The sequence below is a fragment of the Rattus norvegicus genome, chromosome 2, assembly GCF_036323735.1.
Source record: "Rattus norvegicus strain BN/NHsdMcwi chromosome 2, GRCr8, whole genome shotgun sequence".
Lineage (NCBI taxonomy): Eukaryota > Metazoa > Chordata > Mammalia > Rodentia > Muridae > Rattus > Rattus norvegicus.
The window spans coordinates 8635183-8660337 of NC_086020.1; the positions used below are offsets into that span (position 1 = coordinate 8635183).

At 38.5% G+C, this 25155-nt stretch overlaps 1 protein-coding gene and 1 pseudogene across 18 annotated transcripts in view; both read left to right on the forward strand.

Moving 5' to 3' along the window:
- The window catches only part of Kiaa0825 (KIAA0825 homolog), a 561052-nt gene that overhangs the window by 28926 nt on the left and 506971 nt on the right, over window positions 1–25155 (forward strand). Inside the window, exon 1 of one of the 18 annotated variants that reach the window (XM_063281469.1) lies at window positions 6697–11120. The exons of 15 other annotated variants lie outside the window; for them this stretch is intronic. The gene's annotated coding sequence lies outside the window, so the exon portion shown is untranslated. Of the gene's footprint in view, window positions 1–6696; window positions 11121–25155 lie in introns of those variants that run through there. 2 more of the 18 variants (XM_063281460.1, XM_017591155.3) reach the window with 2 other exon arrangements.
- Rpl17-ps12 (ribosomal protein L17, pseudogene 12) lies at window positions 11128–18311 on the forward strand (annotated as a pseudogene).

Below are 25155 nucleotides of genomic sequence, written 5' to 3' on the forward strand. Positions count from 1 at the left end.
TAATATTTGTTCAATAATACCAAGGGCTAACACTTACTGACTTCTTCCTATATGCTACAGTCTTCAAAGTGTAATCTGTGTACTGACTTGTGTGATCTTGATAGCATTCCTTTAGTTGAAGAGATTCTAGAGAGAATTTTACATAGCTGCTAAGTAATACAGATGGACTCACACAGAAATGCCACTTCCAAGTTTGCAATACCTACGCTCAAAATGGGAGACCAGGCCAACAGGGCTCATGCTGCTTTGGAACTTAGTAGACAGAATCTTGGAACTAATGAGTGTCTGCATTGTTAACAATTATGGCTGAACTCGGACAAACAACTTTAAGCTATGATGAATTTGTAAAAAGATAAAGAGATGGGGGTTATATTCTATGGAGGTGTGGTGAGGTATGAGGAAAGGGCCCATGCTGAGACATCTCTTAACCCCTGAGGTACCAGCCACGATAGTATAGTATAGAATAGAGTATTCAGGGCATGGGGAGGGCAGTTAAGAGGGTAGTTGGGTAGAGAAAGGCACAGAGAGACAGAGAGACAGGGAGACAGAGAGACAGAGACATGAAGTAGAGAAATAGAGGAATAGAGGCCGGTCATGAGCAAGTGGAGAGAATGGGGAAGGGGAGTGGGGAGAGAAGGGACAAAGGGGGAAGGGGGTAAGGGCAAGAGAATGAGGAGGGGCAAGCAGCCCCTTTTATACTATCAGGCATACCTGACTGTTTCCAGGTAACTGTGGGGGTGGAGCTTAGATAGAATGCTAACAAGCTATGCTGCATTTATATGTAGAATATTGCCTATCTTTTAAAGTAATTTTCAAGTTTTAAGTATTATAAGTATGATACTTGAATTCTATCTTTATACTAATTTGGGGATTTGCTGTCATTGCAGTGCATTAGTAAGAGATCTAGTAGTTAAACACAGGGAGATGTCCTAGATTGAAATTATCTTGAAAGGAATTGGATGAAGAACAGAATAAAATAATTCCAAAACATAAACAGGCCTTTCCTTCTAGGTAAAATTTTCAGCATTTAAAACTTCATTGAGTTGTTTGTAGAAGCAAACAGCCTGAGTTTATTCTTATCTCTGATTTTTAGTTTCAGGAAACTTTTAAAACTCAATACCTTAGCATTCTTATCCAGAAAATGAAGGGTAAAGCCATACTTTGCAGGCTGTAAGGATAAATACATGCATGTATATGAAGGATTCACTTCTCTCTTGGGTAATTAACTGGTATTTTCTTAGTCATGGTTCCCATCTTTATGTCTATGTGGTAGTTTATGCATGTACACGTACAGATGCTCATTGATTCAGTATTGGTAGCTATCTTGAGTTTCTATTGCTGTGATAAAGACCATGAAAAAAAGCAACTTGGGGAAGAAAGGGTTTATTGGATTTATAGGTCAGTTTGTCATTGAAGGATGCCAGGCAGGAAGCCCAAAAGCAAAAACTGAGGAAAATTCCATGGTAAAATGCTTCTTACTAGTTTTCTTTTCCTGGTCTCCTCATCCTGCTTTTTTATACTACCCGATACCACCTGCCTAGGAGTGGCATAACAGACTGGGCCCAAACATTTGAATTGTTAATCAATAAAATGCTTCATAGACTTGCCTAGGAGCAATCTGAGGGCAATCCTCCAATCAAAGGCACCCTCCTCCTAGATAACTCACTTGTGTTCAAGTTGACAAAAACATAACCAGCACAGCAGCCAATGAGCTTTATATATTTACCTACGTACACCCGTGCGTCCTGATCTGAAGCCCTCATGTATGTATGGCAGAAACTTTACTGAGTAATCTCCAGCTACTTTTTGTTAAAACAGCATTTTACTATGTACTCTAGCCTACACACAAGTTGTGATCCTCCTTTTTCCATCTCCTGACTGCTGTGTCACCACAGCCAGCTGCTTCTCATCCTTGAATAGTCACACTCATAGGTGACTTTTCTCTTTGTGAGAAGTATCGAATACTTTTTGTTAGCAAAGCTAACAAAGTCCACAAACTCAGCTGTTTTCTGCTTGAGTCCAAACCACAGACTTCTGGTTTTGTTTCTCTGCAGTCATCTTCCTGTGCCACCCTGGACCCTGTGTTCCAGTAGATGCTGCAAGATTGTATGATGTTTAACCTGCTCGGTTTAAAATGGAAATAAAGGGTGTTAATGTCAAATTGCAGTTTTAAACTTCTGTGCTTCTATGCCTTGCCTTATGCCACAGCCCTGTAATTTCAGCTCCCTGGGAAGCTAAGGTATGAAAATAACAGACCAAAGTCAGCCAGGATAGGACTATTTTTTCAAAATTGGATAAAGATAATGTGATGTAAGACATTTGGACAACCTCTTACTATAGGTAATATAGAAAAATTAGGTGAGTAGAGCACGTTTGTTTAAATCCTAGAAGCTAGAGAACCTGGTTTGTTTCCTTCTGAGTGAATATAATTCAGACATACTCACTTGAGTCCTTGGAGGAATAGTGGTTTGGTATGCAAATGTTCACCTAGCAATGTTGCAGAAGCACATCAACAGTGGGAGGTGGGACTGTATGTTCTTGCAGAGTAACACTTTAAATGCTTACCTGTAAAAGCATCAAGATAAAACTGCTTGGTGAGAAGAAGCCGGGGGGGGGGCATTTAGGCTGCCAGCTTGGGCTCCTAAACTGAAAGTATTTAATTTACCACATCTGGGATGACCCAGGTGTTTAGGTATTTAGGAAGTGTCTCCAGTCATTCAGTTTTAGTTAGCTTTGGACTGTGCTTTTTTAAAAGTGTTGTAACAGGAAGATACTACTGGGGAGAAAAAAAGGGGGAGGCTTTTGTTGATATATCTTTGTAATGTCCTCTTTCATAATTTTCTTCAGCCTCTGACCCTGTCTTGTTTACATTCCATAGCTTTGTGTCATGACCACCAGTATTCCCCAGACAAATCCTTACTCTTCGGCTTTTCGTTTTGCTTTTCTGTTTTTCATCTTATCTTAAAGAACCAGTTTTCTAAATCCATCAATCTATATTTATAGATACTACTACAAAATGATCAAAAAATTCTCTTTCCTACAAAAATCTTAAACTAAAGCTACAGGTTGAAGTACATTTAGAACCTGTAGACAATATTAAGAAAAAGGGAAATTACTAGGAGAGTAAAATAAGAAGTAGAACGTATCAGCACAGTTGTTTAGGGTAAATGATGCTTCGTAATTTCTTTTGGTTTTTAAGGCTCTAGGAAGCCTGAGCATGGCCAACACAGACCCAAGCAGGTTTTGCCTTTTACCTTTCTCCCCATTCCTAAACCTTTTTTTTTATTTGATATTTTTTTGTATTTACATTTCAAATGTTACCTCTTTCTGGGTTTCCCTTCCCGAAACTCCCATCCCATCCCCCTCCCTCCTGCTTCTATGAATGTGCTCCCCCACCCACCTACTCCCACCTCCCCACACTGGCATTCCCCTACAGTGGGGAAACAAGCCTTCACAGGACCAAGGTCCTCTCCTCCCAAGGGCCATCCTCTGCTACATATGCAGCTGGAGCCATGGGTCCCTTCAAGTGTACTCTTTGGTTGGTGGTTTAGTCCCTGGGAGCTCTGGGGTGTCTGATTGGTTGATATTGTTGTTCTTCCTATGGGATTGCAAACCCCTTCAGCAACTTCAGTCCTTTCTTCTCGTTTGGGGACCCTGTGCTCAGTAAGTGATGCTTTGTCATGTTTGAAGAATTTCAACACTCATATGTTAGCTCTTTAGGGTTTATTTACTTGTGGGCTCTCATCTAAGAAGCTGAAATCATACTGTCTATATCTTGGTCTTCTATGTAGCTTGTCATTGAGGAGTTGGGTTCATTTTTGTTTCCAGCTTCATTGGGTTATGTATGGGTTGGTATGTATTGTAATGCTAAATACTGGCCTAATTTCCTCTGGCAGGAGGAGATCCTAACAAGTAATACTATGTAACCCTGCCCCCTCCCAAGTTATCCCTGCTTGGTCAATAAAGATGCCTACAGCTTATAGCTGGGTAGAAGTGAGATAGGTTGGGTTTTGTTTCCTGGGTTTGGGGTAAGAGACAGGAGACCATGGAAGTAAAAAAAAAAAAAAAAAAAAAGATGGTGGAAATACTATGGGGTAAATAAATCATGAAAACGTGGCCATGAGGGCTAGCCAGTTGGAGTAAGAGTGGTCCAAGAGGAGCATGGCAAATTGTAATTCAAGATTATTGAGAGGGACATAGATACTAATAGCTTAGAGAATAGATTTCTTCCCAATTCTAGTGCTTTAAAGGCTTACCATAAATATAAAGGCACTGTGTCTTTTATCTAGGAACTAAATTATCTAAGGTGGTGTAGAAACCCCTGACAAAGTACCACAATATATTTCATATGAATTTGATTTAACCATCAGTAAATTAATTATCTTTCTATTGAACTCTAGAATTATAACATAAATTTCAAGGTTGTAGAACAAAATACTAAATATTAGGACAGTAGTTCTACAATTGAAAGCAAACCCTATGGATTTAATAGATATCTATAGAACATTTCATCCTAAAACAAAAGAATATACCTTCTTTTCAGCACCTCATAGTACGTTCTTGAAAACTGGCCATATAATCTGTCTCAAAACAGGTCTCAACAGATACAAGAAGACTGAAATAATCCCATGTATCCTATCAGATCACCATGGACTAAGGCTGGTCTTAATAACAACAAAAACATCAGAACGCCCACATACACATGGAAGGTGAACAACACTCTACTCAATGATAACCTGGTCAAGGAAGAAATAAAGAAAGAAATTAAAGACTTTTTATAACTTAATGAAAATGAAGGCACACCACACCCAAACTTATGGGTCACAATGAAAGCAGTGCTAAGAGGAAAACTCATAGCTCTGAGTGTCTCCAAAGAGAAACTAGAGAGAGCATACACTAGCAGCTTGACAACACACCTAAAAACTCTAGAACAAACAGAAGCAAATACATCCAAGAGGAGTAGAAGGCAGGAAATAATCAAACTCAGGATTGAAATCAACCAAGTAGAAACAAAAAGAAGTATACAAAGAATCAACAAAACCAGGAGCTGGCTCTTTGAGAAAATCAACAAGATATATAAACTCTAAGCCAGACTAACCACACAGCACAGAGAGAGTATCCAAATTAACAAAATCAGAAATGAAAGGAAAGACATAACAACAGAAACTGAGGAAATTAAAAAAAAAAATCAGATCCTACTACAAAAGCCTTTACTCAACAAAACTGGATAATATGGATGAAATGGACAATTTTCTAGACAGATAACAGTTACCAAAGTTAAATCAGGATCAGATAAACGATCTAAACAGTCCCATAACTCCTAAAGAAATAGAAGCAGTTATTAAAAATCTCCCAACCAAGAAATGCCCGGGACCAGATGGGTTTAGTGCAGAATTCTATCAGACCTTCACAGAAGACCTAATACCAATACTGACCTAACTATTCCACAAAATAGAAACAGGAGGAACAGTACCCAATTCCTTCTATGAAGCCACAATTATGCTTATACCTAAACCACACAAGAACCTAACAAAGAAAGAGAACTTCAGACGAATTTCCTTTATGAATATTGATGCAAAAATACTCAATAAAATTCTCGCAAACAGTATCTTTGATGTGTTCTTACACATCAAAATAATCATCCACCATGATCAAGTAGGCTTCATCCCAGGCATGCAGGGATGGTTTAATGTACAGAAAACCATCAACGTAATCAATTATATAAACAAACTGAAAGATAAAAACCACATGATCATTTCATTAGATGCTGAGAAAGCATTTGACAAAATTCAACACCCTTCATGATAAAAGTCCTGGAAAGAACAGGAATTCAAGGCCCATACCTAAACATAGTAAAAGCCATATACAGCAAACCAGTAGCTAACATTAAACTAAATGGAGAGAAACTTGAAGCAATCCCACTAAAATCAGGGACTAGACAAGGCTGCCCACTCTCTCCCTACTTGTTCAATACAGTACTTGAAGTCCTATTCTGAGAAATCAGACAACAAAAGGAGGTCAAAATTATACAAATTGGAAAGGAAGAATTCAAAATATCACTATTTGCAGATGATGTGATAGTGGATATTAGTCCAAAAGCTTGAATAACCCAAAATACAATCCATAGACCACATGAAGCTCAAGAAGGATGACCCAAGTGTGAATGTTTCACTCTTTCTTAAAGAGGGAACAAAAATATTCATAGAAGGAGATATGGAGACAAAGTTTGGAACAGAGACTGAAGGAATGGCCATTCAGAGCCTGCCACATCATATTCATATAGCCACCAAACCCAGACAGTATTGCTGATGCCAAGAAGTGCATGTTGACAGGAGCCTGATATAGCTGTCTCCTGAGAGGTTGTGCCAGAGCATGACAAATACAGAGGTGAATGCTAGCAGCAAACCCTTTTATTGAGAATGTGGTCCCCACTGGAGTAATTAGAGAAAGGATTGAAGTACCTGAAGGGGCTTGCAACTCCATAAGAATAACAATACCAATCAACCAGGGCTCCCAGGAACTAAACCACCATCCAAAGAGTACACCTGGACAGACCTATGACTCCAGTTGCATATGTATCAGAGGATGGCCTTGTTGGGCACCAATTGATCCTGCCAAGGCTGAACTCCCCAGTGTAGGGGAATGTCAGGGCGAGGAGGTGGGAAGGGGTGGGTGGTTGGGTGGCAGAAAGGGGATAACATTTGAAATGTAAATAAAAATTATCCCATAAGAAATCACTTTACTGTTCCTCTTTAGAGTATATTATCAGTGGAAAATATGAGTAAAATTTTTACTTCTTTCAAATTTAGATGTTTACATTTCAAAAACCTGTAGCAAGAATGTGTTAGGTACATTCACACTTCATTTAGGAATTAAAGGCCCTAATATAGGAATCTCTATACACAACTCATATGTTTTTTGCTATCTATGCCTTGGTGTGTGATTTCTCTTCCAGCAGATAAATGCTTGGTTTAGTGCTTTCATCCCATTTATAGTCATTGGTCTGGTAATCCTGCGAGTCAATCTACACAAAACAAGAAGCTCGCATCAAACTCCTGGCAGGTTTAGTTCAAATTAAAATGCATGTTCAACTGTAGAGATTGTCAAGTGTGGAAATAATATTTGTCCAGCTGGACAGCTTTCTTTTGTAGTTGCTAAATGAAAGTTGAGATTCTGTCTGCTCTTTGAAAGCTTCTGTGTCATGAACATAATTTGGATGGTTTGTGGTTTGACAGGGATTATTAAAATCAGATGAAGTGAAGGGAAGCAAGCTTGAGAGGGTGAAATTGACACTGACACTCTCTATTATTTGCAGCTTGCATCGTGATGACTATGTTGATAGGATAGAGTCACTGTTAGAATATGTTGCACAGCCAATAAAGTAAAAAGTAAATTTAGTGAAGGATTTTTGATTTACCATGAAGACATCCAACTCTTAATTTCACTGATTGCTTTTTAAATAGACTTTCAACTTGTTTCTTATGAATTTGTTTTAATCATCTTGGAGTCATCCTTCCCCTGAACTATACATTTGAAAGTGTACTGACAAAACTGTGTAATAGAATATTAATATTGAAAAAGCATTATGTAATTAAAATCATGGAATTTTTTTTAAAAAGAATATATATCTGACTTTAGACACACCAGAAGAGAACATCAGACCCCATTACAGATGGTTGTGAGCTACCATGTGGTTGCTGGGAATTGAACTCAGGACCTTAGAAAAGCAGCCAGTGCTCTTAACAGCTGGGCCATCTCTCTAACCCCATAGAATTTTCAAATCAGATAAGTCCTTAAAGTTAATTCTTTCTAATTTTTTTTTTACTTATGGAAACACTATAAGAGTTTGGAGGTATTACACTTAATTTTATTTGAGAGCTTAAGTCTTAAATCCTGAATTTTCACTATAGGTAAATTTAAAAATAATGTTTAAAAAATATTCTAAAGCTATCCAAATACTTAATTCACTATTGTAGATAGTTTATTTCTGTTAAAACACAATAGAAATCATTACTATAGTTATATGTTCCCTTTAAATGATAGGTAGGATAAATACCTTTTATAGATATAATTGTCTTTATTTTTTAAGATTTATTTATTTATCATATGTAAGCACTCCGTACCTGTTTTCAGGTACACCAGAAGTGGGCATCAGATCCCATTAGAGATGGCTGTGAGCTTATGGTTGCTGGGATTTGAACTCAAGACCTCTGGAAGAGCAGTCAGTGCTCTTAACCACAGAGCCATCTCTCCAGCCCTAGATATAATTATCTTCTCAAAGCACCCTTAGTACAGGTGATCTAAGCTAGGATACTGTTTTAGGGTAGCAATGAAAGAGAGCTACAGTAGAAAAAAAATAAAACATAAATATCTATCGAAGCACAGAGCCTGATCTTGCTGTACATTGTCCGGATTCAGTTCACTTTCATTCTAACATTAACTGCCTGGAGTTCAGTATGTCCCATTAAAACTTCCCTCATTTCATGTTATTTCTAGGAGACACATTCTCAAGCTGGTTTCCTGGTCCTCTTGCTCTTACAATCTTTCTGCTCCCTCTTCGACGATGCTCCCTGAACCTTTAGGATTTGTATTCTTATAGACACATCACCTGGGGCTGAGTATACTATGACCAGTTTTCTTTCTGCTTTAACCAATATTGGTTTTCTATAATGATCTACATCTGTTGCAGAGAAGTTTCTTTGATGACAGGTAATAGTTACACTTATCTGTGGGTAAATATATAAAATGCAGTTAGGAATAATGCTTGTTTAATAAATCGGGTGAAATGGGTTCTCCTTTAAAATTGATAACTTCATTAATGCCAAGTGATGGTAAATTTCCAGTCTGTTTACTGAGACAGTTGGATACCTGTTGTTTTCATAAAGTTATGAGTATCACTGCTGTGCCTGTAGGGATATCTTGCCATGTGGTCTTTTCCTTTTTAAGTTTGTGTAAAGCTGCATAGGATCACTGTCTGTTTTCCTCCCTTGGAAGCTTGTGTTGCACCTTCTGATACTATGAAAACTAGTCACGGGGAAGAGGCTTCCAGGTCAGATCCAACCCACATCCTCTAGTTCTGTCTTCAAAGTGTGTGGTATCTCCAGCAATAGTGAACATTCACTTCATTTCCTTCAACATCTGGGAGATAGGAAAGGGCAGTGGTAACACTTAACCTATATTATTGTGGGAGTTTTTTGGTCTTCCCTGCCCAACAACTTTAAAGGAAGTTTCTTTCTTTATAAAATTGAATATTTTATTTATTTACATTTCAAATGTTATTCCATTTCCTGACCTTCCCTCCGCAAACCCCCTATCCTATCTGTCCTTACCTGGCTTCTATGAGGGTGCTCTTCCACCCACCCATCCACTCCTGGCTCACTGCCCTAGCACTCCTCTACACTGAACCAAAGGTCTCCCCTCCCATTGATGCCAGATAAGGCCCCTTCAACTCCTTCAGTTCTTTAACTAACTTGGGGTCCCTGTGATCAGAACAGTGGTTGGTTTGAGCATCTGCAGAGGATCTGGCGGAACCTCTCAGGAGGTAGTTGTATCAGGCTCCTGTCAGCCAACACTTGGCCAGCAACAGTGTCTGGGTTTGCTGTTTGCATGTGGGATGGATCACCAGGTGGGGCAGTCTCTGGATGGCCTTTCCTTCAGTCTCTGCTCCACTCTTTATTCCTGAATCTATTTTAGACAGGAATAATTCTGGGTTAAAATTTTGATGTGGGTGGGTGGCCCCATCCCTCAACTAGTGGCAGGGTCATGCCTCTAACCTCTGGATATGGTCTCAACAGGTTCTCCCTCCTCTTTGTGGGGTATTTCAGCTAATGTCATCCACATGAGGTCCTGGGAGGTTTTTGCTTTCCTGGCATCTGGGACTTTCTCCCATTGCTACACATCTCTATTCAATTACCTACCCACTGTACCTCTCCTCCCATACCTGATTCTGCCCCTCTTTTTCCCCTTGCCCTCCTCTTTTCCTCCCAAGTGCTTCTCACCCTTTACTAACCTTGATTATTTTGTTCCCTCTTCTAAGTAGGACTGAAGCATCCACTCTTTGGTCTTCCTTCTTCTTGAGCTTCATGTGATCTGTGAGTTTTATCGTGGGTATTCCAAGTGCTTTGCCTAATATCCACTTAATCAGTGAGTGCATACCACATGTGTTCTTTGTGACTGTGGTACCTCACTCAGAATGATATTTTCTAGATCCATCCATTTGCCTGCAAATTTCATGAAGCAAATTTAATAGCTGAGTAGTATTCCATTGTGTAGATGTACCACATTTTCTGTATCCTTTCCTCTGTTGAAGGGCATCTGGGTTCTTTCCAGCTTCTGGCTATTATAAATAAGGCTGCTATGACCATAGTGGACCATGTGTCCTTGTTATATGTTGGGAGCATCTTTTGGTTATATGCCCTGGTCACTCGAAGTCTACAGGGACAAGTGCATCTGTTGCCATGGCAATGGCCATACATTCCCAGAATACATTTGATTCAGCTCCTACCTTTACCTGGGAGCAGTGACATCACAGTTTAAATAAAAAGCAGACCCTCCTGTTCCCCTCCCCTTTTTCTCTCTCTTCTATCTCTGTTCCGCCCTCTTGTCCCTGTTGTCCTCAGTCTACTTCATCCACGTGGGACCTTATCTATCACAACAGCTGGGTCCTCAGGTAGCACTATGTTCAGTCATCTGAGGAACCTCCAGACTGATTTCCAGAATGGTTGTACCAGTCTGCAATCCCACCAACAATGGAGGAGTGTGCCTCTTTCTCCACATTCTCACCAGCATCTGCTGTCACCTGAGTTTTTGATCTTAGCCATTCTCACTGGTATAAGGTGGAATGTCAGAGTCATTTTGATTTGCATTTCCCTGATGACTAACATTTCTTTAAGTGCTTCTTGGTCTTTAGATATTTCTCAGTTGAGAATTCTTTGTTTATCTCTGTACCCCATTTTTTAATAGGATTATTTGTCCAGCATGTAGAAGAATGCAAATTAATCCATTCTTATCTCTCTGTACTCAGCTCAAGTCCTAGTGGATCAAGGACCTCCACATCAAACCAGACACACTGAATCTAAAAGAGAAAGTGGGGAAAGGGGGTTTTCAGCCTGGTTCTGGAGGTTTGTTCTTGTTGTTGTTGTTGTTGTTGTTGTTGTTTGTTTGTTTGTTTTGTTTTTTAAATAGCTCTTGAGGGGAATTATCAGTGACATAACTATTTATTATGTATGTATATGTATAACATAACCATCTTAATTTAACAGTACAGCTGCCTAAACAAGACCTTAACAAGTATGACAAGCAATACACATGGTAACACGAATGGGGGAAATTTACCCCTAGACAAAGGCAATAAAGGAAGAATAGTCTTCTCCAGGGATTAGCTCTCTAAATGGATTAGCTGAGACTAATTGGTCAGCCGTGAAATCATGTACATCTAAGTAATACTAAATGGAGTGAATATGTTGTACTTATATGTTTATGCATATATAAATGAATATGTGTGTTTGTGTGTGTGGTATGTGTGTGTGTGTGTGTGTGTGTGTGTGTGTGTGTGTGTGTGTAAAACAGTAACAAAAAATAGACAGCAATTTGAGAGAAGGCTGTGGGAGGGGTTGCATAAAGAAAAGCAGAGGAGGAATGTGATCCAATTATATCTTAACTTAAAAACTACTTCCCTCATTTCAGTTGTTATCTGTAGGTAGTCTTTTCAAATTACCTATAGCTCTGCACAACTGTGGTGGTTTTTAATATGCTCAGGCCCCTGGAAAGTGGCATTATTAAGATGTGTTGTAGAGAGAACATTTTGTGTATTGTATAGATGCATCATCTGTCAGTTTAAAAACCCATGTCATATGGCTTAGGTAGGAAAGAGAAGGTAGGACATCAGGAGGAAAAAGAACTTGGGGAAAGAAGGAGGGCGTGAGATTCACCATGAAGATGTGAAAAGTAGCACTTACCGTACCAGAGTCTCATTTCCGGGAACATGGGACTAGGAGGAACAACCATATTTTCTACAAGCGTGTTACTGTAGGGGTGAACTTTGAGGTGCCTATGCTCAACCTCTGCCCAATGTTGAGCAGATCCTCTTCCTGGCTGCCTTCAGATTAAGATGTAGAACTCTTAGCTCCTTCTCCAGCACCAAGTCTGTCTAGATGCTGTCATGCTTCTCACCATGATGGTAATGGATTGAACATCTGAAACTGTAAGCCAGCCCTAATTAATTATTTCTTTATAAGAGTTGCCTTGGTCATGGTGTCTCTTCATGGCAATGGAAACTTTAAGTAAGACAACAGCCAAATTCAAATGTAAAAGTTCTTATAATACCCCCTCAGACTGAATAAAATATGCCTTATGAATTAACAAAGAAACACATATCAGGATGTGTCTGTGATGTGGTTTATGGAGAGATTTAATTGAATATAGAAGACCCAACTCAGATGTTGAATACCATCTGTGAATGGGGGTCCCAGACTGAATAGAGATACCTGATAGCCATCATTCATCTCTCTCTGCTTTCCAGGTATGAATGCAATGTCATGCTACTTCATGTTCTAGTCTCTGCCTGTTCCTCACCATGATGGACCATATTCCCTCAAACCAAAATAAAGATTTCCTTCCCTTAAGAGTTGTGTTTATAAGATAATTTGTTGTATCACTGAGAAAAGTAACTAATGATCCAAAAGAATACAACACTGGAATGGGCAGATGAAAAGGTCATAACCACGATAAAGTAAGGATGGGGATTGTGTCACAGTTTCTGTGTGTTTTCCAGCCATGCTCCCTTCTCAAGACATGGATATCTTATTCACCTTGACAGCTCACTGAACATCTATGCCATTATATAGGCATGGTTGATTAAATTCTTGTCTATGGGTGACTGATCTCAATTTAAAATGCATTTATCTACCTAGGAGATTGAAGAGAATATTAGAAAATGGGAAGTGAAAGTAACAACCCACTTGTTTCTCTGGGGGATAATTCCCATTCTGAAATCTGCTATTGGTCTATCAAGAGGCACCTTGTTGGAAGAAATTCAGGCACAAATAACAAACGACTCTCAGAAGATCCTCGCAGTATTTGAGCTCTATGCCAGAAAGTAAAAGAACAAAAGTAAAAGAACAATAATTATGTGTTCTATCCAGAGGTATGAATCGGTGATGCCAGATGTGAAGTCCTCTCCTCATTTTTAGCATGACATAGCAGCTGGTATTTCAGTCACTGGAAGGAAATTAAGGGATTCAGTGTGTAGCCTTTGTTCTATCTCTGCAGGAACTCCTCAGCTCCCAACTTTTAGCCCTTTTGCCTGCTAGTTGAAGTTGCAGGAAAAAAGGACACTTGGAAAAGTGATTGAGGTGACCTATGAAAGTGGCTCACTATTCTCTTAACCCAGAAGACCTCACAAAATCATGCAAATCAAGGGGTTCAAACCTTCATGTTCATTTTAAGAACAGTCAGGAAACACACCAGGCCATCAAGAGTATCATATCCACAAAGCCATCAAGTATCTGAAGAATATTTGTGTATATAAATGGTAGACTTGGTAGGTGTGCCCAGGTCAAACAGTGAGGCTGGACACAGGGGTGATGGTCAAAAAAGAATGCTAAATTTTTGCTGCACATGCTTAAAAATGCATTTTGTAATACTAAACTTAAGGGTTTAAATGTAGATTCTCTAGTCATTGAACACATCCAGGTAAACATGGCACCTAAGATACACTGATGACTTTACAGAACTCATGGCTGGATTAACCCGTACATGACCTCTCTGTGCCACATTGAGATGATCCTCACTAAGAAGGAACACATTGTTCCAAACCAGAAGAGGAGGATGCACAGAAGAAAAAGATATCCTAGAAGAAACTGAAGAGACAAAAACTCATGGCACATGAATAAATCCAGCATAAAATAAATGCAGATAAAAAATAAAAGAAGAAAGAAAGAAAAAAAAACAAAAGTGATTTTAGCATTTATTTCTAAGTACTAAATAGTTTCCTATGAAAACTCTCTAAGAACAAAAGGGAAGGAAGGGTCTGATAAGAAAAAGGGGGATAAGGAGTGCTAAGAAAAGGGATGAAGAGAACGCTTTCCTCTCTTCTCAGCACTTACATATCTTTCAAAATACATGACCACGTGATAAAGTTCACCACAAGTTTACATATAAATCCACATCATAAATAGAATAAGATTCTACCGAGTATTCAACAGAGAATGTTTACATGCATATCCATTATGGGTAATTATCTGTCTAAGCATTCATCACCTGTCATCAGCTCTGCAGGTTCATGGAGAATTAAAAACCGTAACTCCTGTGACCATGGTATTAGTGAAGTTTTGTATAGATAAACCCAGTCAATATTTTATTTTCTGTCCTAGCACCAATAGTAAATCAATAGTTCTTTTTTATGACCTTTAAGTTTTACAACCTCTTGAACATGATCTAGTAGCAGATGCCTGCTTGCTATCTCAGACGCAGTTAATTCGGGACACTAAGGACTGGTAGAGTTGTCAATGCAGTTTTGGTTATCAGCAAGAAACTGATAACATGCCTACTATAAAAAAGCTTAATATTTACTAATTAATTCTTATAGGATCATAATTAAGGATTAAGAAATGTATTTTTCTATATAGCATCACTACAAGACAGTACATCTTCATTGTTCTGCAGAGATCTTAAAAGGGTGGGTAAATAACTACTGATTGTTATATATGTTTAATAATAACAGGAAAGGCATATTGAATTTTTCCTAAAATGGATTTGTCCTGGCCTTGCCTACCAGCGCAAATCCACCACAGATTTCCATACAATACAAACCCATTTCAGGAAGATCACTGCTAGTTTTTACCTTCTCCCTGAATGGCTCATTATTCTATTCAACTTATTTTCTCATTTTGAAAAATTACCTTTTGAGAATATAATTACCTCATTTTCTTTTCCCTTATCCTTGCTCTAAAGCCTCCCATATACCTCATTACTGTTTCAAATTCATGACCTATTTTTATTAGTTGTTGTTGCACACATACATGCATACATGCTTATGAATATACAGAGATATTACTAAACTTATAAATAGAACTGGCTTGATTCTTATCTACATGCTAGATTTTCTTTCACAAACTGTTATGTGCTCTGATGACAACTAAAGAAATACTGATCTTTATATATGATCTAAAATGTCAAAAAGAATCTAGTGAAATATTCATGTTAACATACTACAGACATATAAGACATTTCAATGTGAAAAAAAGAAAAAAGAAAAAGAAGCCAGGCATGGTAGCACATGCATATGGAGGAGAAATTGACAGAGCCAATCAGAAAACACACTGCAGCTTTGAAACAAACAGAATTAACTGCCATATGACTTAAGTCACCAAAATGGACCTTGCTGAATTTTTTCAATGTACATCTTACAAAATATTTTTATTTTAAAGCTCTTTACACTCTTCAATATGCAACACCAGCTCTTTCTGGCTTTAAAAGAACAGTTAGCCAAATAATATAAAAATACATTTTAATTTTATCATTCTTTTTTTTCTCCATCTTTATTAAATTGGGTGTTTCTTATTTCCATTTCAATTGTTGTTCCCTTTCCTGGTTTCCAGGTCAACATGCCCCCCCTTCCCCTCCCCTTCTAAATGGGTGTTCCCTTCCCCATCCTCCCCCCATTACCGCCCTCCCTGCCAACAATCACGTTCACTGGGGGTCCATTCTTGGCAGGACCAAGGGCTTCCCCTTCCACTGGTGCTCTTACTAGGCTATTCCATTGCTACTTATGCAGTTGGAGCCCAGGGTCAGTCCATGTATAGTCTTTGGGTAGTGGCTTAGTCCCTAGAAGCTCTGGTTGGTTGGCATTGTTGTTCATATGGGGTCTCAAACCCCTTCAAGCTCTTTCAGTCCTTTATGATATCCCATTTGTCGATTCTTGATCTTAAAGCATAAGCAATTGGTGTTTTGTTCAGGAAATTATCTCCAGTGCCCTTGTGTTCAAGATACTTCCCCACTTTTTCTTCTATTAGTTTGAGTGTATCTGGTTTGATGTGGAGGTCCTTGATCCACTTGGACTTAAGCTTTGGTGATAAGCATGGTTCAATCTGCATTCTTCTACATGCTGACCTCCAGTTGAACCAGCACCATTTGCTGAAAAGGCGATCTTTTTTCCATTGGATGGTTTTGGCTCCTTTGTCAAAAAGCAAGTGACCATAGGTGTGTGGGTTCATTTCTGGGTCTTCAATTCTATTCCATTGGTCTATCTGTCTGTCTCTGTACCAATACCATGCAGTTTTTATCACTATTGATGTGTAATACTGCTTGAGTTCAGGAATAGTGATTCCCCCTGAAGTCCTTTTATTGTTGAGGATAGTTTTAGCTATTCTGGGTTTTTCGTTATTCCAGATGAATTTGCAAATTGTTCTGTCTAACTCTCTGAAGAATTGGATTGGAATTGGATTGGATTGATGGGGATTGCATTGAATCTGTAGATCGCTTTTGGTAAAATGGCTATTTTTACTATATTAATCCTGCCAATCCATGAGCATGGGAAATCTTTCCATCTTCTGAGATCTTCTTCAATTTCTTTCTTCAGAGGCTTGAAGTTCTTATCATACAGATCTATCACTTGCTTGGTTAAAGTTACACCGAGGTATTTTATATTATTTGTGACTATTATGAAGGGTGTCGTTTCCCTAATTTCTTTTTTGGCTTGTTTCTCTTTTGTGTAGAGGAAGGCTACTGATTTATTTGAGTTAATTTTATACCCAGCCACTTTGCTGAAGGTGTTTATCTGGTTTAGTAGTTCTCTGGTGGAACTTTTGGGATCACTTAAATATACTATCATATCATCTGCAAATAGTGATATTTTGACTTCTTCCTTTCCAATTTGTATCCCTTTGATCCCCTTTTGTTTTCTGATTGCTCTGGCTAGAACTTCGAGATAATTTTATCATTCTTAATCACTCAGCCATCTCTTAATTCTAAAGTCATATATTTTATGATTAGGGCCAATAGTGTTATGAGTTATAGGAATAATGAATTTTCAAGTACAGTAAGATTAATTTAGAAAAGTATGTCTGAATTAATATAAAACTTAAATCGGGGACACTTTTAAAATGCAGCTATATCATGAACAAGTGGGAATAATCAAAATCAGCTTCTGAGGCTTCCATTATATCTTAAAGGGACCCTATTTAATAATTAGATATTAGGAACTTGAACTTAGTAATACTTTGTATCAAAATGAGTACTTCTAAAGTATTTAGGGTCTTATATATGTTCTAAGGGTTTCAGCTTTCACTTAAATTATTAATAGCATTAGCTGGCCATTCAGAATTCTTTTTAAATTATTTTTAACATTAATTATCTAGCCATTTAGAATTGTAATATTAAAACACAACTAGTATTATTAATTAGCTTAGAATTAATTTGATGAAAAAGGTCTATTTATTTTAGTAGTCTTATGATTTCTAGGGTTTTGGTTCATGAATTATTACTAATTTTATTTAATCAAATGTCCCTTTGAACAGATTATAGAGATGTTCAAGATCCTTTGCCTTTTAGAAACAAACGAACGAACAAACAAAAAATCCTCTTGGGACTTCTTTCATTTCATATCCATTTTTTAACCCAAAATCTGCATTTCCCAACCCTGCATTTTTTCCTTTCTATACCCAGAGCAATCTGGTTTTTGCCTCTACTCTTACAAGAAAAATGACAACATATGTTTCAGTTCTCACCATACTTAATCCATATGGTATTGATGGTGACTGCTTCAGTGAAATAATCTCTTCTCTTCACAGTTTGGTAAATACTATGCCCTCCTACCTCTCTTCTTGGCTATTACAGCATTGTTTCCCAGGCTCCTGAAAGGAGCATCACTTTGAATAGTTGGCTACCAATAATTTCTTTTTGATCTGATATGCAACAGCATACATGATGGGGGTTCTGAAACAGTTTCCTACTCATAACAAAATGCTTCAGTATCAGGCTGTCATATGTTTGGTAGATGAATTTTAAAGCTTGGGATAAAGCAAATATGGGAAATTGTCAGGAGACATTCAGGGAAAAGCTAAAAACTAGCAGTGATCTTCCTGAAATGGGTTTGTATTGTATTTAAATCTATGGTCGATTTGCGCTGGTAGGCAAGGCCATGACAAATCTATTTTAGGAAAAATTCCTAATAAATTCCCATGATTCAATAAATTGATGCCTACTTGAATCCTCTTTTAATGTTCCAAGGAGCTAAAACATTAGAAATAACAACTCTCACTTGTTAAGGAAAGGAAAGGAAAGGAAAGGAAAGGAAAGGAAAGGAAAGGAAAGGAAAGGAAAGGAAAAAGGAAAGGAAAGGAAAGGAAAGGAAAGGAAAGGAAAGGAAAGGAAAAAGGAAAGGAAAGGAAAGGAAAGGAAAGGAAAGGAAAGGAAAGGAAAGGAAAAAGGAAAGGAAAGGAAAGGAAAGGAAAGGAAAGGAAAGGAAAGGAAAAAGGAAAGGAAAGGAAAGGAAAGGAAAGGAAAGGAAAGGAAAGGAAAAAGGAAAGGAAAGGAAAGGAAAGGAAAGGAAAGGAAAGGAAAGGAAAGGAAAGGAAAAAGGAAAGGAAAGGAAAGGAAAGGAAAGGAAAGGAAGGGGAAGAAGGGGAAGAAGGGGAAGGGGAAGAAGGGGAAGGGGAAGGGGAAGGAAAGGAAAAGGAAAAGAACTGTGAGAATTCTATAATTTCATGGGATTCTGACCTTTAAAGAATTTGTTGTTGTTGTTGTTTCATGATTTTTATTTTAAATTTGTACTGTGTAGTGTATTAAAGGACATTTATGATAGTTCTAGACTGGGAAAAACTGTCAAATGGAAGTGACCAAAACAAAAAAGAAAGAAAAGAAATACCTAGGGGATACAATAACTATTTAAAAGTCTGAGTCCATAGAGAGGGTCTTTAGAGCATTGTTTCAGTCTTTAAAGGAGTCTGAATCCCAGGGGCTTCACTTCTTATGACCTTGTACATGTCATGAACTTTTCTGTGCCTTGTTTTTCACATCTTTAATTTGGGGATCATATTATCTTTTGATATTATGTTAAAATTCAATGAGTTCATCTATATGAAATACTTAGAATAGCTCCTGACCAATATTTGAGCTATAAGAGTATAGCAATACTTTGCAAATAATTGAAAAATTAAAAAGTAGCCACACCCAAATAAAAACCTGTCCCAGGTTTAATTTTCCTATTTTATCAATTTAGCAACACAACTAAACCAGTGAAGAAAGAATGATAAGCAGAGACAGATTAAAGATACATAATGACTTCTGCAGACATGATGCTGTGAGGGCATCCTTTTCTGTAGATAAACCTGCCCAAAGTCACTTGCTTCAGGTCTGTTTTATTAAGTGTGGTGTCTGACTTGGACTACTGTACAGAATGTTTGTAACAGCGAAGTTTTGGAAGTGGTATAGATACTGCGCCCAGTAAAATGTAAGTCTGTCTTGCTCCTCACAGCTGTTCTTCCCCATTATTGTCTTTAAGCCACACTTCCCTTACAGTTTTCTATGGCTAGGAAAGGAGAAAGACTGTTTGAAATGACTATCAGGGCACCACAGTAAATTCCTGAAGCTCCAGCTCCTCAAGCTAAGGCAAGGAGGTCGTGTAAGCCCAGGAGTTCTAGGTCTGCTTAAACAACAGACTGAGACATGTCTGATTTATAGGAAGGAAGGAAGGAAGGAAGGAAGGAAGGAAGGAAGGAAGGAAGGAAGGAAGGAAGGAAGGAAGAAAGAATTCAGGGCGAAATTTTGTTAAAGAAACAAGCAGTTGGGTCTATTGAAAGAATTGATTTGGGATATTAAAAAATGTGCACTTTCTCCAGTTATTAGCAGTATAAAATGATTTTTTTTACCTAGAAGGCTCACAGTCTCCAAAACCTATGTATGTCCTTTTAGAAGAAAGAACACTTTCCTTTTCCAGAGATGAATGACTCACAATATCATGTGGAAATGGGCTGAATTAGGATGAAATATACCAACGTTGGTTTACTGATATTCCAAACTATTATAATGCAGCATGTTAAACTCATTCAGCTGTCCATAGAAGAGTTATTCTCAGTTAACCACTGTTTATTACCCTGCCATGATCATTAACAATCTTTATTCTGTTTCGGACATGGCTACTGACATAGTGGGATTTTATATCAGCATATACTGTGGGCACATTTATTTGCCAGACAAGGCTGCTGTGCTTCTTTCTCTTCTCGGTTTTAGCCTGGTTTTGTCCAGTGCTCTGCTTTTTTGTCTTCTTCTCTTTTGTAACCTTGACTAAGAGGTTGTCCTGAGAGAAGCTGCACACTGGTGTTTTAGAGGATAACAGAAAAGAAAGGAAGAATAGCAATTCTTGTCATCTTGTGTGTTAAAAGAAAAAGACTGTAACCCAAAGGGGTAGTTATTATTCTAAAGCACAGTGAAGGACAAGCGAGATTCACCATTACTGTGTGAACTTGTTTTAGGTTGTGTATGACGTGTCCCACTGTTTTATTACAGCACATTCTGGCTGTTCATAGTGCACTGGGATTTTCTCATAGTCACTGGAGAGCTGTTATAACTCTTCCAGAACTAAAACTTGATCTGCAGATACTGGCTTAGTTATAAGTCTTCAAACATAACTCTAATAATTTTAAAAAGCAATAATTAATGTTCAGTGACTGTTAATTCTTGTTTGAAATAATAAGGACTGCTATTTTGATTTAATAGAAAAAAGGTCGTTTTAAATGAAAATTTAAAGGTAGTGTTATAGAATGGCAGCTCACAGAGCTGGTATACTTCGAAAAGTTATGCTTTGCATTTTGGATTCATCACTTACTAGCATAAGATGTTTTATTCCTTCAAGTACTGTTTTTTTCAATGACAAGCCAATAAGAATAGGCACAGAACTATGAATATGATATGACATGATATATTATGAACACAGATAAAAACCTCCATTATAGCCTATACTTTTCCTCTTATCCCATTTTCCTCTTAAATCTTAAATCATACAATATGAAGCTGTATGAAAAACCATAAATAAATTCATTAGAAAATAGCAGTTTTAAAAATGAACAAAATGGGGACTAGCAAGATGACTCAGCAGTTAAGAGCATTGACGGCTCTTCCAGAGGTCCTGAGTCAATTCCTAGCACCCACATGGTGGCTCACAACCATCTGTAATGGGATCCAATGCCTTTTTCTGTTGTGTCTGAAGATAGGAACAGTGCACTCACATACATAAAATAAATAAATATGTCTTTAAAACAATGAAATAGTTTTCATTTTGGAATATAGATTATTTGTAATAACTTAAGATTAATGTTTTTCTTTATATAAAAGAGAACCCTTCTTATGCTAAACAAATAATCTGTTTATGACTATATGACTCGAGATTTCTACTTTCAAATACAAGATGGCTAAGACTGATTTTCTGAATTAAGTTGTTCCTTAAAATATTTGATTTCACTTGTTGTGAAGAATCAGTATTTTCATAGAACTAATATAGCACAGTGAATTATTTTAAAATTTCCTGGCTTTATATGACGGTTATACCACCTCATCGAATACTAGAATTCTTCAGGAGGATTGCCAGACCAACCTGAGCTACATAGCACGTTCATGAACCTGTGCTACAGTGCAAGTGCCTCCACCTAAAAGGGAACAAAATCCATCCAAAGAATAGGAATATATTTAATCCTTTATAGGCTCCCTTATTAATGTGCCACATAAGATATTATAATCACCATCTTCATACTATAATAAAAACCATATTTGCCAACATTTAAAAAATATTTTATTATTTTTTGTGTTGGTCCTGACTATATGCCCATGCGCTACTTTCCTCCTTGCTGCCTATAGAAGCCAGAAAAGGGTACAGGGTCTCCTAGGATTTATGAATGGTTGGGAGCCACCACGTGGGTGCTGGGAATCAAATTTGGATGCTCTGGAAAGCATCCAAAAGGAATATAACTAAATACATAGAAAATATGATTCTATCCTACTTCATAGACTACAGATAAAATTTTAAGTAGCCTTTTCATAGCATTATTAATGCTCATTTGTTTTTCTGAAAAAAAAATTGTCTTTTTCAATTCTTAGTCTATACTGATGTTAGAAATCTGAGTCCTCTCTTTTTCTCCCCCCCCCCCTTTTTTTTAGAAGGATCTTGTTTTGGGTTTTGCTCTACGTTATGTTTGGCAGGTTTTGTGGTCTTGAATAAACATGGCTTTAACTGCAGTGAATCCTAGCACTGGAGAGCAGAGATGGATGGGAGTGGAGGAAAGTGATGTTCAAAATTAGACTCTATTAGTCTTTATAACTTACATAAATATTTTTAACCTAAAAGGTTTTAGACTCTTTACAGCCTATAAATTCAATATAGATTAATGTTAATAGTTTTATACAACTAAGAAAGAAATAAAACAGATTAGATCTAAGTAACATGCATGCTCACTATATTTTATTGACTGTATCATCAATCTTAGCAGTGTGTTCTAATTGGGGCTTATGGCTTCATATTACTTAATATTAAATTTACCTTTCCATCATAAACTTTTCAAATTGTATGTGAAATAAGAACTTAGCTCACTACTACTTAATCCAGTGCTGTTTAGAGAAACTGCAATGGTTCTGTTTTAGAGCTCTGAGGGTGATGGTTCTGTTTTAGAGCTCTGAGGGTGATGGTTCTGTTTTAGAGTTCTGAGGGTGATGGTTCTGTTTTAGAGTTCTGAGGGTGATGGTTCTGTTTGTTTTAGAGCTCTGAGGGTGATGGTTCTGTTTTAGAGCTCTGAGGGTGATGGTTCTGTTTTAGAGCTCTGAGGGTGATGGTTCTGTTTTAGAGCTCTGAGGGTGATGGTTCTGTTTTAGAGCTCTGAGGGTGATGGTTCTGTTTTAGAGCTCTGAGGGTGATGGTTCTGTTTTAGAGCTCTGAGGGTGATGGTTCTGTTTTAGAGCTCTGAGGGTGATGGTTCTGTTTTAGAGCTCTGAGGGTGATGGTTCTGTTTTAGAGCTCTGAGGGTGATGGTTCTGTTTTAGAGCTCTGAGGGTGATGGTTCTGTTTTAGAGCTCTGAGGGTGATGGTTCTGTTTTAGAGCTCTGAGGGTGATGGTTCTGTTTTAGAGCTCTGAGGGTGATGGTTCTGTTTTAGAGCTCTGAGGGTGATGGTTCTGTTTTAGAGCTCTGAGGGTGATGGTTCTGTTTTAGAGCTCTGAGGGTGATGGTTCTGTTTTAGAGCTCTGAGGGTGATGGTTCTGTTTGTTTTAGAGCTCTGAGGGTGATGGTTCTGTTTGTTTTAGAGCTCTGAGGGTGATGGTTCTGTTTGTTTTAGAGCTCTGAGGGTGATGGTTCTGTTTGTTTTAGAGCTCTGAGGGTGATGGTTCTGTTTTAGAGCTCTGAGGGTGATGGTTCTGTTTTAGAGCTCTGAGGGTGATGGTTCTGTTTTAGAGCTCTGAGGGTGACGGTTCTGTTTTAGAGCTCTGAGGGTGATGGTTCTGTTTTAGAGCTCTGAGGGTGATGGTTCTGTTTTAGAGCTCTGAGGGTGATGGTTCTGTTTTAGAGCTCTGAGGGTGATGGTTCTGTTTGTTTTAGAGCTCTGAGGGTGATGGTTCTGTTTTAGAGCTCTGAGGGTGATGGTTCTGTTTTAGAGCTCTGAGGGTGATGGTTCTGTTTGTTTTAGAGCTCTGAGGGTGACAGTTCTGTTTTAGAGCTCTGAGGGTGACAGTTCTGTTTTAGAGCTCTGAGGGTGACGGTTCTGTTTTAGAGCTCTGAGGGTGACGGTTCTGTTTTAGAGCTCTGAGGGTGATGGTTCTGTTTTAGAGCTCTGAGGGTGACGGTTCTGTTTTAGAGCTCTGAGGGTGATGGTTCTGTTTTAGAGCTCTGAGGGTGACGGTTCTGTTTTAGAGCTCTGAGGATGATGGTTCTGTTTGTTTTAGAGCTCTGAGGGTGATGGTTCTGTTTGTTTTAGAGCTCTGAGGGTGATGGTTCTGTTTTAGAGCTCTGAGGGTGATGGTTCTGTTTTAGAGCTCTGAGGGTGATGGTTCTGTTTGTTTTAGAGCTCTGAGGGTGATGGTTCTGTTTTAGAGCTCTGAGGGTGACGGTTCTGTTTTAGAGCTCTGAGGGTGATGGTTCTGTTTTAGAGCTCTGAGGGTGACGGTTCTGTTTTAGAGCTCTGAGGGTGACGGTTCTGTTTTAGAGCTCTGAGGGTGATGGTTCTGTTTTAGAGCTCTGAGGGTGATGGTTCTGTTTTAGAGCTCTGAGGGTGATGGTTCTGTTTGTTTTAGAGCTCTGAGGGTGACGGTTCTGTTTTAGAGCTCTGAGGGTGACGGTTCTGTTTTAGAGCTCTGAGGGTGATGGTTCTGTTTTAGAGCTCTGAGGGTGACGGTTCTGTTTTAGAGCTCTGAGGGTGACGGTTCTGTTTTAGAGCTCTGAGGGTGATGGTTCTGTTTTAGAGCTCTGAGGGTGATGGTTCTGTTTGTTTTAGAGCTCTGAGGGTGACGGTTCTGTTTTAGAGCTCTGAGGGTGACGGTTCTGTTTTAGAGCTCTGAGGGTGACGGTTCTGTTTTAGAGCTCTGAGGGTGATGGTTCTGTTTTAGAGCTCTGAGGGTGATGGTTCTGTTTTAGAGCTCTGAGGGTGATGGTTCTGTTTTAGAGCTCTGAGGGTGATGGTTCTGTTTTAGAGCTCTGAGGGTGATGGTTCTGTTTTAGAGCTCTGAGGGTGATGGTTCTGTTTGTTTTAGAGCTCTGAGGGTGACGGTTCTGTTTTAGAGCTCTGAGGGTGACGGTTCTGTTTTAGAGCTCTGAGGGTGACGGTTCTGTTTTAGAGCTCTGAGGGTGATGGTTCTGTTTTAGAGCTCTGAGGGTGATGGTTCTGTTTTAGAGCTCTGAGGGTGATGGTTCTGTTTTAGAGCTCTGAGGGTGACGGTTCTGTTTTAGAGCTCTGAGGGTGATGGTTCTGTTTTAGAGCTCTGAGGGTGACGGTTCTGTTTTAGAGCTCTGAGGGTGATGGTTCTGTTTTAGAGCTCTGAGGGTGACGGTTCTGTTTTAGAGCTCTGAGGGTGACGGTTCTGTTTTAGAGCTCTGAGGGTGACGGTTCTGTTTTAGAGCTCTGAGGGTGACGGTTCTGTTTTAGAGCTCTGAGGGTGACGGTTCTGTTTTAGAGCTCTGAGG